At 37.6% G+C, this 15,932-nt stretch overlaps 1 pseudogene across 1 annotated transcript; it reads right to left on the bottom strand.

Moving 5' to 3' along the window:
• Window positions 1–8,380: 8,380 nt before the first annotated feature.
• On the bottom strand, window positions 8,381–12,937 carry LOC309966633 (glutathione peroxidase 7-like; annotated as a pseudogene). Its single transcript has 2 exons — window positions 12,834–12,937; window positions 8,381–9,107 (listed from the first exon to the last, which is right to left on the bottom strand). The product of its transcript is annotated as a glutathione peroxidase 7-like (transcript).
• Window positions 12,938–15,932: the final 2,995 nt, after the last annotated feature.

Genomic DNA, 15,932 nt, shown 5'->3' with positions numbered 1-15,932 from the left:
ATTGGAGGTCCTTACTGGTGGGTGGGGTGGGGCCAGTCGTAGGGCACATCAGCATCCTTGATAGTGAGCTCAGAACTACAGTAAACTCTAGATTTATTGTCAGTTCACACCACCATATCATCACAATGCTCAGAGACATAAGAACCTGAAAACCCCGTTCAGATAGGAATTTATCAGGGAAAAAAGCTGAACATTCTGGAAAGCCAGAGAAACTGATCCCAGGTAGAGCTGTGTACAGGGACGCAAATGATAGCTTCAGGACCTGGATTCTCTCCAAACATCTGAGCTCTGTATCCTATCGTTTCCACCTTCAGACAGACTCTCTCATACCAGTGGAAACATGGCTACTGTATAGGTTGAACCAACACCCTCCCAGCCTCAAATTCAAGGAAAAAGAAGCCCTCCTAGCTTCCATCAGAAAGTTAATATTAGGCTCAAATCGCTCCTTTGACAATTCCTGAATTGATCATTATTGTAGGGGAATGAAAGTTACTGATCAATGTAGGCTGGGTCAAATGCCAACTCCTAGAGCTGGGGATAGGGGTGGCCCCAGAAGAAATTAGGTCACTTTTGCCAAAAAAAAAATGAGAAATAGTTGCTCAAATTGCTCAAATCAAACACATATGTACCACAGCTTCTACCTGCCATTGTCCCGTGGCATACTGGTGAAAATACCATTGAGTGGGATATTGTCAGTCTATACCTGGAAAGGTGCCCCATGTACATACACCTGGAATTCTGAGACAACCTGTTATAGATGCATTTTTATTTATCAATGATGAGTTCATATTAGGTACTGTCTTGTAAAATGGTTTTTATTGTTTTATTTAAGGGGTATATCATGACCATCTTTTCATATGTATATATATATATATATATATAAACACTTTTTTGGTTTTATAAGAATCTGTTGAAAAGATTGTCACCATTTATTTAACTGTACCTTTCCTTATTGTTGAACAGTCATTTTCTTTTAATTTTAAGTAATTATAAATAGCTCAGCAATAAATATTTGTGTAGCTGATACTTAGGAACATATTCTTTATTGCCTCCTTAAAATGAACTACTAGAAGCGGAAATTTGTGACTAGGGTATACAATTTTTTAAGGCTCTTGTTACATATTGATAATATGGTGTTATTCTCTCTCTCTCTCTCTCTCTCTCTCTCTCTCTGTCTCTCTCTCTCTCTCATACACACACATACATGCACGCACACATATATTCATATTACACTGTTAGTTCATACTAAATTTGAGATCACTATTGGTTTTTCACACATATAAACTGCTGCTAAATTAAGTATTCTCATTTGAGTACAAAAGCAATCTATAAGCCTCAATTTCTTAAGACTTTATTTCAAATCCTGTTTCTGCACTATGTCCAATCCAGGTTTGTGTTATCTGTAAATTACATAAGCAGGACTTCAATATCTTCATCCAAGTCTCTGGTAAAAAGTCTGAACTGTGCAAAGCCAAGGTCTTGTTGCAGTCTACTAAAGTCTCCTTACATGTCGACATCAAATTACTAGAACTTTAGAATCTTTGAATTTAGAGTAGGATATCAGCTCAGAATAAAATAGCTCAAGTGCTTTTTTTTTTTTTTAACCAATTAGGAAACAGACCCAAATAAATTTACTAATGTTTACAAGGTCACACAGGTAGAATGATGAAGATACATACTGTTATTGTTGTTCATATTTAATTCCACTCTTTTTCCTCCCTACTTGCCAATTGTTTTATCCAAAATTATATCATTGGAGGATTCATTACACACATCAGTGAAATCAAAAAAATTATGTCAATGACATTTTCCTCTTAACCCATTAGCAGAAATGAAGTCAATGTGACATGCCTTGTTTTTTAGTGTTCCATTTATTAATTCAACCTATGTTTTCTCACTGTGCTAAGCAAAGTATATATACTCCCCTTCATAGCTTGAAGATCATTCTCCTTTGTGAACATTGGAAACAAAATTAATTGGTTGGGATCTTGGTGCCCAACACCTTTTCACTTGAGGAGGTAGGAAACTGTCATGGAGAAATAAAATGACTTGCCAAAGAGTAATGTTGAGTCAGTTGCCTTTTCTTTGTCATCTGTGAACATTACATCATACAGCCTGAGACTATTTCTCTTTCTCTTTATTTGGAACACATCTTTAAAGTTCTTTATATTGTGTATAGAATTTTTGAGCCTCATCTTGTTCAGTAAGGGCTTTAGTCTTCCTGATACTACTCATACAAGTTCACGTTAATCTTTTGGCTTGGTCTTGGTCATGTCCCGACATTCCACAGCTTGTTCTAGTCCCTTTTAGGTGTCTTTAATTGCCTCCTTCCTTACAATTTTAGAGCATTTTAAATGATTACATAGTTAAGATTCTTTCCCTCCAGCCCATTCCAGCTTGCCCCTATTATCACAAAGCCCATCCCTTTAAAACGGCATGTATTTGCCCTAAGCTTTTAAAATACCTTTTCTAAAACTTAAGTAGAACCTTCCATTCCCACACCTTACTGTTACTTGGTAGTAATTGCTGTTACCAAGTCTTGTGTAGCACTGTAGCTTCTACCCAAATTGTTGCTATTTCCACATTGTCAATTTGTCCTTCAGTGATGATTAAGATTAGGTAGAGAGTCTTTCTTCCTCTGAGTGGACTACAGTTGTCTGGAGGATTCTTTTCCATATCCATTGTTTCCCAGCAATGCCTGTGATGGGGTGTGTAAGTCTGTCTAAGTCCGCAGGTCAGTATTGCAAATCCCCCCTGGCTGCTGACATAACACACATTCTCCACAATCTGATTTATTGGTAATAAAGATGGTATATCTATATATTTTTCCCTTTCTATTTGTGTTGTCTGTCTAGCTCTTCTCTCTGTTAGTTCAGGCAGGGAAAAATGGATGTTAATGCTTGAGTTCCACCAAGCCCAACACCTGGGAACCATGTCTGGAAACACTGAATACAACTCCAATGCCTGTGGTAAAAACATGTTAGCCTCCCACTACGAAGTTCCTTAAAGATATCTCTGAGGGACCGTGTGGCAGTAAAATGAGGAAAGTTCTGTTTGATGGAGAGAAGGGGAAAAGAAGCTAGCAAAAGAAATAGAAAAAGAAGAAATAGATGGAAAGTGAGAGATGATACAGGAATTTACAGATATAGAAATCACACAAGTTCCCCAAATAGCTTTAGGTGTGTTATATATTGTGCATGTGGTGATTTTGATGGTTAAAAATAAGAGAGATCACAAGGTAGCCAGAAAGGCTATTAGGACGATAAATGCTCTAATATTTTTTTTTAAGATTTTTTTTTGATGTGGACCATTTTTAAAGTCTTTATTGAATTTGTTACAATATTGCTTCTGTTTTATGTTTTGGTTTTTTGCTGCGAGGCATGTGGGATCTTAGCTCCCTGACCAGGGATTGAACCCGCACCCCCTGCATTGGAAGGTGAAGACTTAACCACTGGACTTCCAGGGAAGTCCCTAATCTTTTTTTTAAGATAAAGGATATTGAAAGAAAGAGTCCATGAAAGAGACTGAAAATGTTAGAAAGGAAGTATTTCTCTGTGTGTGTGTGTGTGTGTGTGTGGAGAGAGAGAGAGAGAGAGAGAGTGAGAGAAAGAAAGAAAGGGGAGAATCTTATATCAATGTTTCTTAAAGTAATTTTAAAATTCAGATTCTTCAATAAGCTCAGGGATCTGTATCTTAATACCTGGTGATTTCTAAGCACACTAAAGATTAAGAACTATTATCTAAGCACATAGAAAAGGGATGGAATTTAGTGTTTACTGGCAAGAGATTAGCTTTAGATAAGAGGTAAATCTCCTCTGACACTAGTTGGAATGATGTGAAGATAGAAATATGTTTAGTATATGGTAAAGTAAAAAAGGTATATAAAAAGAAAGGCAAGAAAACTGTGTTACTTAATGTTGCATGGTTTTTCACTTCTATTATTCACTTAAGGAGAGGAATAATTTTCTCTGTGTATTAGCCTATGTGCTGGGTACTTTACTTTTGTTCTGTGACTTAATCTTCAACAGTCACTCTATATAGTAGATATGATTATCTCTCTTTTTTTCTTAAAAAAAACTAAGGCTCATAGAAATTGAGTAACATGTCAGGATGACACATCCAGGTACTGGTAGAATCAGGGTCTGGTCTCAGGTGAACCTGTCTCCACATCTCCAGCTTCTTTAGCATAGGGTAAGGGTTATCAAAGTTTTTCTGTAAAAGGCCAGGGAGTAAAGATTTAAAGTTTTGTGGACAGCTACTCAACTCTGCCACTGAGTGCAAAAGCAGCCACAGATAATAATGTATATTGTGGGCATACCCGGTTCCAGAAAAGCTTTATTTGTGGACACTGAAATTTGAATTTCATGTAATTTGCATTTATAACAAAATATTTTTCTTCTTTTGATATTTTTTCAACCATTTAAAAATGTAGAAACCATCTCCACCTTGCGGGCTGTACATAAACAGTTGGTAGGCCAGATTTGGCCCACGAGCCATAGTTTGGCTTGTCAGCTCCTGGCCTAGGGCTCTGGCTATCAAATTCATGCTCTCCACAGCATCCTTCCAAATGTAGGAACTGAGATTATCCAATCAGAGTAAAAACTGGTGTTTTTACCGGTATGAAGTAAAAGTTTGAAATAATCATTGTTTTCCAGAGGAGAAACATGATTCTCTATTAGTTTCTATATAATTTTGCATCTTTTGATCCTGGACCAAAAAAGGAAAAAGCAGACTATAATGAGGATTATGTTGCCTATCATCTGTTTGTTTTTCCAGATTCATTTTCCATGCTGCTCTGAGACTGGGGAGGCTGGTCTGAATGGAGTCCTCCTTATTCTCTGGTTTTAGTTGGGGTTGGTCAACTGGGAGCACCAGTAGGGAATGAAAGGGAAGGAGGAAAGTCCAGTTAGGGTCTTTCTTCATCTGCTCCCTCCCTAAAAGGTCCATGTAGGTGGGATGTTGACTCTAAGGTTTCAGGTCCTTTTCAAGCATCCCTCTTTGCAGGTTCCAGGAACCACTCTCTTCCTCTCTACTTCCAGTCTAGAAGGAGCGCCTGTGTCCTGCACTACTAGTCCTGGGGTGCTGCACTATCCCTCAGATTTTTCCACATCTTTCTCACACCTTTGTCTCCAGTCCTTTTATTGATCTCTTCCCATGTTACACAATTTGATTGTGCCCTGTTCCTTGTGAGGACCCTGTCTAATACAAAGAATGTGATTGCTTGTAGCAATATCTGTTTAAGAGGCTTCTGCAGAGTGTCTCATCCTCTGCAGGAAACAAACAAACAAACATTCTTTCCTTTGTGTCCACACTGTACCCTGTAATATATTTTTAACAGCTTTACTGAAGTTTAATTGACATACAGTAAACTGCACATATTTAAAGTGCCCGTTTTAATAAGTTTTGATATATATGTGTACCCATGAAATCAACACCAGAATCAGGATAATGAGTATATTCATCACACCTAAAATTTCCTTGTGCCCTTTTGTGATCTCTCCCTATTGCCCTACCTCCTCCGTTGGGCCCCATCCCCAAGCAATCACTGATCTACTTTCTGTTGTTAAAGATTAATTTACACTTTTAAGAATTATATATACCTGGGGAATCATTTCAGTATAAACTCCATTTTTTTTGGTCTGGCCTCTTTCTCTTGGCATAATTATTCCTTATAATGTATTCGGTTATTATATTACTAAGTGTTTATTGCCTGTACATGCCAGCATATCTATTTGCCTCTGTTTAGATTCCACAAGTTCTTCAAGGTATGCTACACTTGTCATTGTATCCCTAGAACCTAGCACAGTACTTGACATAGAAAAGATACTCAGTAATTATGGAAGGAAAGAAAGAAGGGAAGTGTAGGATGGCAAGTAGCCTCCATCCCCTGAGAGCTAATTGCTTCTCTAGCAATGAAATTTCTTAAGTACCTCTGTGGACAGTGTTTAATGATCTGTTCGCAGTTGAGGGCTGTCAATAGGACTGGCCCTCAGTCAGAATATGAAGCAGATGAATTTCTTGCTCTTTTACATGGGATCTATTGTCCTGCACCTCATCCTTCCTTCCTCTCATCTCCTCTGCAGGATCCAGAAATCTACCTGCCTGATGTATATAAATGATGCACCAATTTCTCACCACCCAGGCCAGCAGGGGAGAGAGGAGGGGCGGAGAGGGGATTCCCGGGGAAGAGTGATTAGGTTAGACAGCGTGGGATTCCAGAGCTGAAGCAGAAATAGTCTTGCATGTGTGTGTGGGGCAAGGGTGTAGATCACATACTCCCATACAGGTACTTCCCCGAGAGAAATGAACAGGAAATGTATGTTCATAGTTTCTTTCTCTATCATTTTGGGCTAAATCTGTGGAGTCTGAAGGACTGTGGTAGCCTTTATTGAGAGCTAAATAGTATGATTCCTTCCCTTTAGGTTTCTGAACTACGAGACAACGAGATTGATTCTGCAGGAAAGCACAGCCCTTGAGAAATCAGCTTTGACTTCAGGCTACAGTGAGTACACGAATTGGTTTGGTTAATGGGCTGAAAATCCTGTGGTAGAACCCTCTCCCCTCTTTCAGATCCATGATGTCTATAGATCTTAGCCCATTTAAGTTTGGTGTAGCCTGGAAAAGTCCTTCTCTATGTTCTCTTCTCCCATGGGTTTATTAACACCTATTAGAATCATGTCTTTATTCTGGGACAGAGATGGACAATAAGGGTCCTATAGGATTAAAAAAGGTAAGAAGTTCCACTGCCTCTTCCATCTCCTCTAGATGCTCTGTGGTCTTCTGTCTTCAGCCCTTTAACAGAGTCGAGACTGATTATGTACACTTTAGTGTGACCAAGTTCTATAGATAAGCCCAGGTTTGCTGAGCCAGCAGCCAGCTTACTCCCAAGGGATCCTGGTGCTGAAGGAATATGAGTAACTGAAATCCCAGGCTATAGATTTCAAGAGTGTTGCCTCCAGTTCTTGACAATTGCATAGATATAACAATTTATACAAGAACTAAATCGATTTGTGGGTTACCCTGTAAACTTAACCACCGTGTTTAACACGTTGTAGAAATTTTCTTCTATTCCTGCTTTGTTAAGAGATTTCTTTAAAACTCAGGAGTGGATAGTGCCTTTTTTCAAATGGTTTTTCTGAGTCCTATCGAGATGATCATATTATTTTCTCTTTTGGTTGTTGATATGGGGAATAATGTTGATGGATTTTTGAACGTTAAATCAACCTTGCATTTCTGGAATAAACTCCACTTGGTCATCACGTATTATCCTTATTTTTTGTTTCATCTGATTTTTTATTATTTTGCTGAGGATTTTTTCAGCTATGTTCATGAGGGATACCTTCTGTGATCTCTCTTCTGTTATGTTTTTGTCTGGTTTTGCTATCAGAGTAATGCTGGCCTCATTTAGAAGAGTTGGGAAGTATTCACTCATTATCAGTTTTCTGGAAGAGTTTATGTAGAATGGTAATTCTTCCTTCAGTGTTTGGGAAAATTCACCAGTGAAGCCATCTGTGCCGGAGTTTTCTTTGTGGGAAGGTTTGTAACAACAAACTCAATTTCTTTGATAGCTGTAGAGAGGCTACTCAGAATATCATCCAAGCTTATTTTCGAGTGATCTTTGTTAGTGTGTGTCTTTCAAGTTCTCTCTCCACTTTATCCAAGTTGTTGAACTTATTGGTATAAACTTGTCTATCCTTATTATCCTTTTAATATCTTTAGAATCTGCAGTGATGTCATTTCTCTCCTTCCCAATGTTGAAAATTTGTGTTATCTCACATTTTTCCCTTGTAAGTCTGGCTAGAAGTTTATCAATTTTTTTCAAGTTCTCAAAAAACCAGCTTTTGATATCATTGATATTCTCTATTACTTTTTTCCCGATTTTATTAACATATACACTGACATTTATTATTTCCTTCCTTTGGTTCACTCTGTTTAACTTACTCCTCCTTTCTAGTTTTTTAAATTGGAAGCTGAGGTCTTTGATTTAAGACCTTTTCACTTTTCTAATATAGACAGTTAGTACTATAAATTTTCTTCTAAGTTCTGCTATAGAGGAAGCCCACAAATTATATTTTTTTGGGGGGGGCTTCAAGTTTTTATTGATCACAACTTATTTTTTGTCCATCTTCAGAAAATAATTTTTGAATGCCTCCTAGTTAGCTGTCACTGCCCTAGACACTTTCATAGGCCTTTCATCCTCATCTGCACAACAGCCCTGTGAGGTAGGAATTGGCCCCATTTTACAGAGTTCATAACCGGTAGGAGATTATTGCTTCAGATACTTCCATTTGCCACATGTTTTCATGGACTAGAGGTTCTTACTGAGTCATTTGGTCAGGAGCTCTCACTGGTCAGGGGTTCCTATAGGTTGCTCTAAGATTCAAAGAATCAAACTACTAGAATTTTCCTGCGACAGGAGTGATGGGGTCGGTGGGATAAGAGTGAAGGAAGTAGAGTCAGTAGTCTCTCCCTTTGTAGCACCATTTGAGTTTGCTTTGGTCACTTGTGCACAGCGGGGGGAGGGGAGGGGACAGTGGGAGAGGAGGGAAAGCGATTTTAAGTCTTCTCGCTTCTTCAGGGTGAGCTTCCTCCCAAGCACTGTAATCTGGGACCCGATCTCCTCCACCGACACGGTTGGGTCCCAAGCGCCCTACCACCTTTCCAACTGGGGCCACTAGGTACTTACAGAAGTTCCCGGTGGGCTCCTTCCCAGAAGCCTAGGTCAGGTACTTGAAGGCAGGGTGGGCACCAGTGCCGGTGACTGCGATCTTGCTAAACATGGGGAAAGAGACACTGTAGGTGCGGCGGGCAAAGCTCTCCATCTCCTTCTGCTGTCGGGTGCCTGTTGGCCAAACTGGTTGCAGAGGAACGCAAGTACGTTGAAGTGATGGGACCGCAGGTCCCGCTGTAGCTGCTGCAGGGCCCGGTAGTGCTGGTCTGGGAAGCCTCACTCGCTAGCCGTGTTCACCACCAGGGACACCGAGCCGTGGAGCTTCTTCAGCGACACCATCTTGCCCCGGATGCTGACCGTCTTGAAGTCCTGCTGCCGCTGCGCGAAGGCGGCAGCCGCCAGGAGCAGCCACGCTGCAGCCAGTGCCGCCACCTGACTCGCTCCCCGGCAGGCGGCGTGGCAAGGGCAAAGGCAGGGCGCGGCCCACAAATTTTTATATGTTGTATTTTTGTTTTAATCAGATCAAAATTTCTAATTTCTCTTTTTATTTCTTGTGACCCATAGGTTATATCGAGGTGTGTTATTTGCTTTCCAAATATTTGGAGATTTTTTTCCCCAAATATTTCTATTATGGAATACTTATTTCCTGCTACTGTGGTCAGAAAACATACTTGTATGATTTGCATTTTTTGATTTTATTGAAATATTAGTATGACTTGGAATATGGTCTACCTTGGAAGTGTAATGTGTGCATGAAGACAAGAATTTTGTATTCTGTTGCAGGGTATAATGTTCTATAAATGTGAATTATGCCAGTTGGTTAATAATGATGTTCAAATTTTCTATATCCTTATTGATCTTTTCTCTACTTGTTCTATCAGTTATTGAAAGATATTGAAATCTTCTACTGTTATGGCTTTGTCTATTTCTCATTGTAGTTTTGTCAGTTTTCATTTCATGTAGTTTGAAGTTCTCTTATTATGTGTATAAATGTCTAGGATTATTATATCCTCTTGATGAATTGACCTATTTATCATTAGGAAATGGCCTTCTTTATATCTGATAGTATTCTTTGTTCTGAAATCTACTTTTTCTGCTACTGATATAAAGATTTTAGCTTTCTTTTGATTGCTGTTAACACGGTGTATCTTTTACCATCCTCATACGTGTAACCTATTTGTGTCTTTATATTTGAAGTGAATTTCTTATGGGCAGCCTATTGTTGTGTTTTGTTTATTTATCCAACTGGAAAACCTCTGCCTATTAATTGGGGTGTTTAGACCATTTAGACCGTTTAGACCATATTTTGTGGTTTTTCATATGGTTTGATTTAAATCTATCATTTTGCTGCTTGATTTCTATTTCTCCCACCAGTTCTTTATTCCCTTTTCCAAAATGTTCTGGCCTCTTTGGGATTAACTGAACACTTTTTGTGATTTAATTTTAATTCATTTGTTGGCTGAATGGCTGTAAATCTTTGTTCTGCTATTTTATGGATGCTTTAAAGATTGTAGTTTACATCTTTAGATCATTACACTCTCCCTTCAAATGATGTTATACCACTTAATCAATAGTATGCTAACTTTAGAGTGTGCTTCCATGTCTTCTGTGCCAGCCTTTGAACTAACATGGACATACATTTTACTTTTACATTTATTATAAACCCCATGATACATGGTTTCTACTTTTGTTTAAACAATTAGTATTGTTTAAGGTAGTTTTTTTCATGCATATCATACCTCAGATTTACTGAGGTATGATATGCAATTATAATTTTCATCAAATTTGGAATGTTTTTAAGCATTGTATCTTCAAAATTATTCGGTCCCATCCTCCAACTCCTCTCCTTCTGTGACTCCAATTACATGTGTATTTTTTTATGCAGCAGGCTCTTATTAGTTATCTATTTTATACATATTAGTGTATATGTGTCAATCCTAATCTCCCAATTCATCCCACCACCACTCCCGCCACTTTCCCCCGTTGGTGTCCATACGTTTGTTCTCTACATCTGTGTCTCTATTTCTGCCCTGCAAACTGGTTCATCTGTACCATTTTTCTAGGTCCCACATATATGCATTAATATACCATATTAGTTTTTCTGACTTACTTCACTCTGTATGATAGTCTCTAGATCCATCCACGTCTCTACAAATGACCCAATTTCGTTCCTTTTTATGGCTGAGTAATATTCCATTGTATATATGTACCACATCTTCTTTAACCATTCGTCTGTCAATGGGCATTTAGGTTGCTTCCATGACCTGGCTATTGTAAATAGTGCTGCAATGAACATTGGGGTGCATGTGTCTTTTTGAATTATGGTTTTCTCTGGGTATACGCCCAGTAGTGGGATTGCTGGGTCATATGGTAGTTCTATTTTTAGTTTTTTAAGGAAGCTCCATACTGTTCTCCATACTGGCTGTATCAATTTACATTCCCACCAACAGTGCAAGAGGGTTCCCTTTTCTCCACACCCTCTTCAGCATTTGTTGTTTGTAGATTTTCTGATGATGTCCATTCTAACTGGTGTGAGGTGATACCTCACTGTAGTTTTGATTTGCATTTCTCTAATGATTAGTGATGTTGAGTAGCTTTTCATGTGCTTCTTGGCCATCTGTATGTCTTCTTTGGAGAAATGTCTATTTAGGTTTTCTGCCCATTTTTTGACTGGGTTGCTTGTTTTTTTTAATATTGAGCTGTATGAGCTGTATGTGTATTTTGGAGATTAATCCTTTGTCCGTTGATTCATTTGCAAATATTTTCTTCCTAAACAATTAGTATCTTTTAAAGAGCTTTACATAATAGTACAAAGCTCCTTCATGTTTTGCCCAGGTACTTATGTATTTTCTGGTGCTCTTCATTCCTTGTGTGGATCGAATTTCCTTCTGGCATCATTTTGTTCAGCCTGAAGGTCATTCTTTAACATGTCTTGGCGTGCAGGTGTGTAATGAATTCTTTCAGCCTCTGTATATCTGAAAGCCTTTAATTTGCCTTTGTTCTTGAAAGATATGTTCTAAGTTTTTTCTTTCAGTGTAATAAAGATATTGCTCTACTATCTTTTCTCTTGCATTGTTTCTGGTGACAGATTTGCTGTGGTCCTCATCTTTGTTCCTCTTACATAGTGTGCCGTTTTTTCTTTGACTGCTTTTAAGTTTTTTTGTTTGTTTGTTTCTCACAGGTTTTGAGCCATTTAATTACAATGTGACTTGAGGTAGTTTTTTTCATGCATATCATACCTCAGATTTACTGAGGTATGATATGCAATTATAATTTTCATCAAATTTGGAATGTTTTTAAGCATTATATCTTCAAAAATTATTCAGTCCCATCCTCCAACTCCTCTCCTTCTGTGACTCCAATTACATCTGTATTAGGCTGCTTAAAACTGCCCCACAGCTCACTGTTGCTTTTCCACTTCATTTTTGATTCCCTTTGCTCTATGTATTTCATTTCTGATAGATTCTGTTGTCATGTTTTCATTATATTAATTTTTCTTTTTGCCATTTATTCCATCTAGTGTTTTTATTTTAGTCTCTAGAATTTTTATTAAGGTCTTTAAATTTTTTAAATATCTTCCATGTCTCTACATACCTTTTTGAATACATGGACTACAGTTTAATTGTTTTAGTGTTCCTGTTTGATAATTCTAACGTATGTATTGGTTCTGGGTTGGTCCTACTCAATTGAATTACTTCTTCTTATGAGTCATATTTTCTTGCTTCTTTGCATGTCTGATAATTTTTGATTGGCATTGTGAATTTCACCAGGCATTGTAAGTTTTACTTTATTGGGTACAGTTTATGTCTGTTTTTATAAATATTATTGTGCTTTGTTCTGTGAGGTAGTTACATTTCTTAAGAAATTGATTATTTCAGGTGTTACTTTTAAGATTTGTTAGGTACCAGAGCAGTGCTCATTTTTAAGCTAATCATTTTCTATTACTGAGGTAAAAAAAACTTGTGTGTTCTCTACTACTGTCCCTCAGTTTTTGAGGGTTATTCAATTTGGGTGGTGGCAACAGGCACTATTCCCTGCCTTGTGTGAGCATTGGGCATTGTAACCCTTAATTATTTTGGGTGGTTCTTTCCCAAGCCTCATGTAGTTTCTTCAGTGCATGCATGGATCAGTACACAGGTGAATACTTACAGGGGTGACTTACAGATCTTCAGGTATTATGGTATTCTTTCTGTGTGCAATTTCTCCTTTTGCTACTCTTTCCTGAGAACCCCAGATGCTTCTGTCTCTTTGGAGTATCAGTTCCATCTTCTCGGCTCAGGGAGTCTCCAATCTCCACCTGTTTTTTTCCTTCCTCCACTATGCTCTGGAAACTCTCTCATGACAGTCATAGGGCTCGTCTCTTTGTTTCCCATCTCTTAGTGATTGCTGTCTTTTGTTGCCTGATGTCAGTGCCTTGCAAGTCATTGTCTCGTATATTTTCAGTTTTTTGTTGTTTCAGGTAGGAGGATAGATCTTGTCCCTGTTTCTCCATCTTGGGTGGAAGCAGAAGTCTATAACTTTTTAAAAAGGGAAAATATCTTAACAATTTCAAACAACTGACTAGGGATCAGTTTTGAAGCATCAACTGTTTTTAAGTCAGGTATTGGCTGTATAATCATCTCTTTCATTCAGAATTAGGAAAAAATAAGAAAACTAAGATAACTTTCACTGTATTGTGCAATAAGAATTGTTTATAATGAGACCTTAAGATACTTAAAATAAGCTGAAATTTTTTTTTATATAAATTTATTTAATTTATTTATTTACTTGTTTTTACCTGCGTCGGGTCTTTGTTGCCACGCACGGGCTTTTCTCTAGTTGTGGCGAGCGGGGGCTACTCTTCGTTGTGGTGCGCAGGCTTCTCATTGCGGTGGCTTCTCTTGTTGCGGAGCAAGGGCTCTAGGTGCGTGGGCTTCAGTAGTTGTGGCATGTGGGCTTCAGTAGTTGTGGCTCACGGGCTCTAGAGCGCAGGCTCAGTAGTTGTGGTGCACAGGCTTAGTTGCTCTGTGGCATGTGGGATCTTCACGGACCAGGGCTCGAACCCGTGTCCTCTTCATTGGCAGGTGGATTCTCAACCACTGCGCCACCAGGGAAGCCCTGAAACATATTTTGAGATATCAGAAACATGTTAGACTATTTTGGCAGAGTTTTACAGTTCCAAATTATCTTGCATTCTAATAAATAGCTCTTATGTATATGGTAACTCTCACATAAAGAGAATACTTGTATCATTTTTCAGCTATTTAGGATAAAGTCCAGGACTGATTGTCCTAAAGGTCTTAATCATTTTATACTGTTTTCTAGCAAGTTTATTTTCTCTTCCCTCTCTGCCTCTCCTGAGTGGTTTTTATTAACATTGATGGTGAAAGTAAAGATCATAGTATTGAGTTTTAGATTTCCAGTTTCTTGCCTTTTTTCTTTCTTAGACTTTTGTGCTAGAGTATATTTTTAATGTACTACTTCTTTCTAAATGTTTTTCTAAAATATTAATAAATTATATGCTACAATGTTAATATCAGTATGCAAAGAGATATTTTGTGTTTGGAAACGATAAGGTAGTTTATTAAATGCTATTCATTTTTACAAGATTTTATACATGCTTATATATATGTGTATATATATATTTTGCACCTCTCTATAGGAAGAATCATTATGTTGCTAAGCAACAATGACTGAATACATACATACATACATACACAGAATCATGGTGGACATTAGTTTTTGCCTGTATTTTAGCTTTTGAAGGCAAGATAAAGTGTTTCCTGTTTAATAAAAGCAGCTTGTAGCAACAACATAAGTAAGTCAAGGAGAGATGCAGAGAAATTGGTAACATAAATATCTAAAACAACCAAATTTACCGTTCAAAATATAAGACAAATGTTTATGTGGCCTTCTACATAAGTCAGTGATGAGCAGTCCATAGCCACCCTGTGCAAAGAGACAGCCACTGATTGAATTTTAAGGTGAACATTTAGGCTACTGTCTCCGTGTTGCTACTTTACAAATATGCTCATCGATTCACATTCATCACTAAACACGATGACAACGTTCTCACTGATGATCTTTCATTCTTTTGGAAGTAAGTAATCTAAATTGTAAAAAATGCATATTGTCTCCTTGTGGAGTGCCGTAAGGGTATATTCATTTTGGATAAATGAAAAGAAATTAATCATCTCAACATTTTAATTTCTTTTGTAAGTTAGTGTTTATGCAAAAATAGTTGCCTACTATTGACACTTGTGATTTTACTTAATACTGCAGATACCACCTAATCATCTCAAACCTGATTGTGTACTGTACAATTTCATTTTTAAGTTCTGCAATTTCTGCCCTTGTAAACAATGTTAAGTCTAATGCATTCAGATGTTTGAGGATATGTCACTGCTAGCCACATTTTCCTTAAATGCTTTTTATTTTTTAAAAATTTTACATGTTTTTTTATACAATTTTAAAGGTTACTTTCCATTTACAGTTATTATAAAATATTGGCTATATTCCCGTGTAGTATAATACATCCTTGAGCCTACCTTATACCCAATAGTCACGCTTTTTAAATTCTTATGTCAGTAGTCCACCAAAGAAGTAGAAAAACTGCGTAGGCAGTGATGGCTTTTGTCATTCAATGCCATTTTTGTCATTCAATTATAGCACCATATAGTAAGTTATGTGTCAAGTCTAAACTTAATGAATTACAGAAGGACACTTACAAGATTTAAGAACAGTGTAGGAACTGCTCTATGGCTTAATTTAACCCTCTAGGTTGATTTTATTTGATTCCAAAAGTACTCTCAAAAGGCGCTATTCTGAGTACCGTCAGCAACTCCAAAGAAACACAAGCCATGATTTCTGTCCTCAAGGAGTTTATAGTCTATTTGATGAGATGAGACATGTCTAACTTACCACCATTTTTGAAAATTCAGATTTCAGTACAAATTCTTGATCAGAACTCTAGAAAAAGTGTCAGATAAGATTTATGTCTTCTTTTCACCCTTACTACAAACAACACACACACACACACTTCTTGGATTTTTTCTGCAAAACAAAAACAACATGCAAGCAAACATCAAACACTTTTGCAGCAGTTTCATTTAGACAGTGAATAGCATGAGTAATAGGTAAAGTCGAAGCTCTTGTAATTTTTGTGTGTTTTGAGAGGAAAAACTTTGGACTTTCGGGAATGTCAATGAACCATGATGATAGCTGGCAAATATCAAAGGCTTTTGCAGACTGATATAGAGGCTATTATGCAGTGGGTAAGATG

Source organism: Leucopleurus acutus (assembly GCF_964270905.1).
Source record: "Leucopleurus acutus genome assembly, chromosome: 9".
NCBI classification, from domain to species: domain Eukaryota; kingdom Metazoa; phylum Chordata; class Mammalia; order Artiodactyla; family Delphinidae; genus Leucopleurus; species Leucopleurus acutus.
This window is presented reverse-complemented; position numbering and strand designations above follow the sequence as displayed.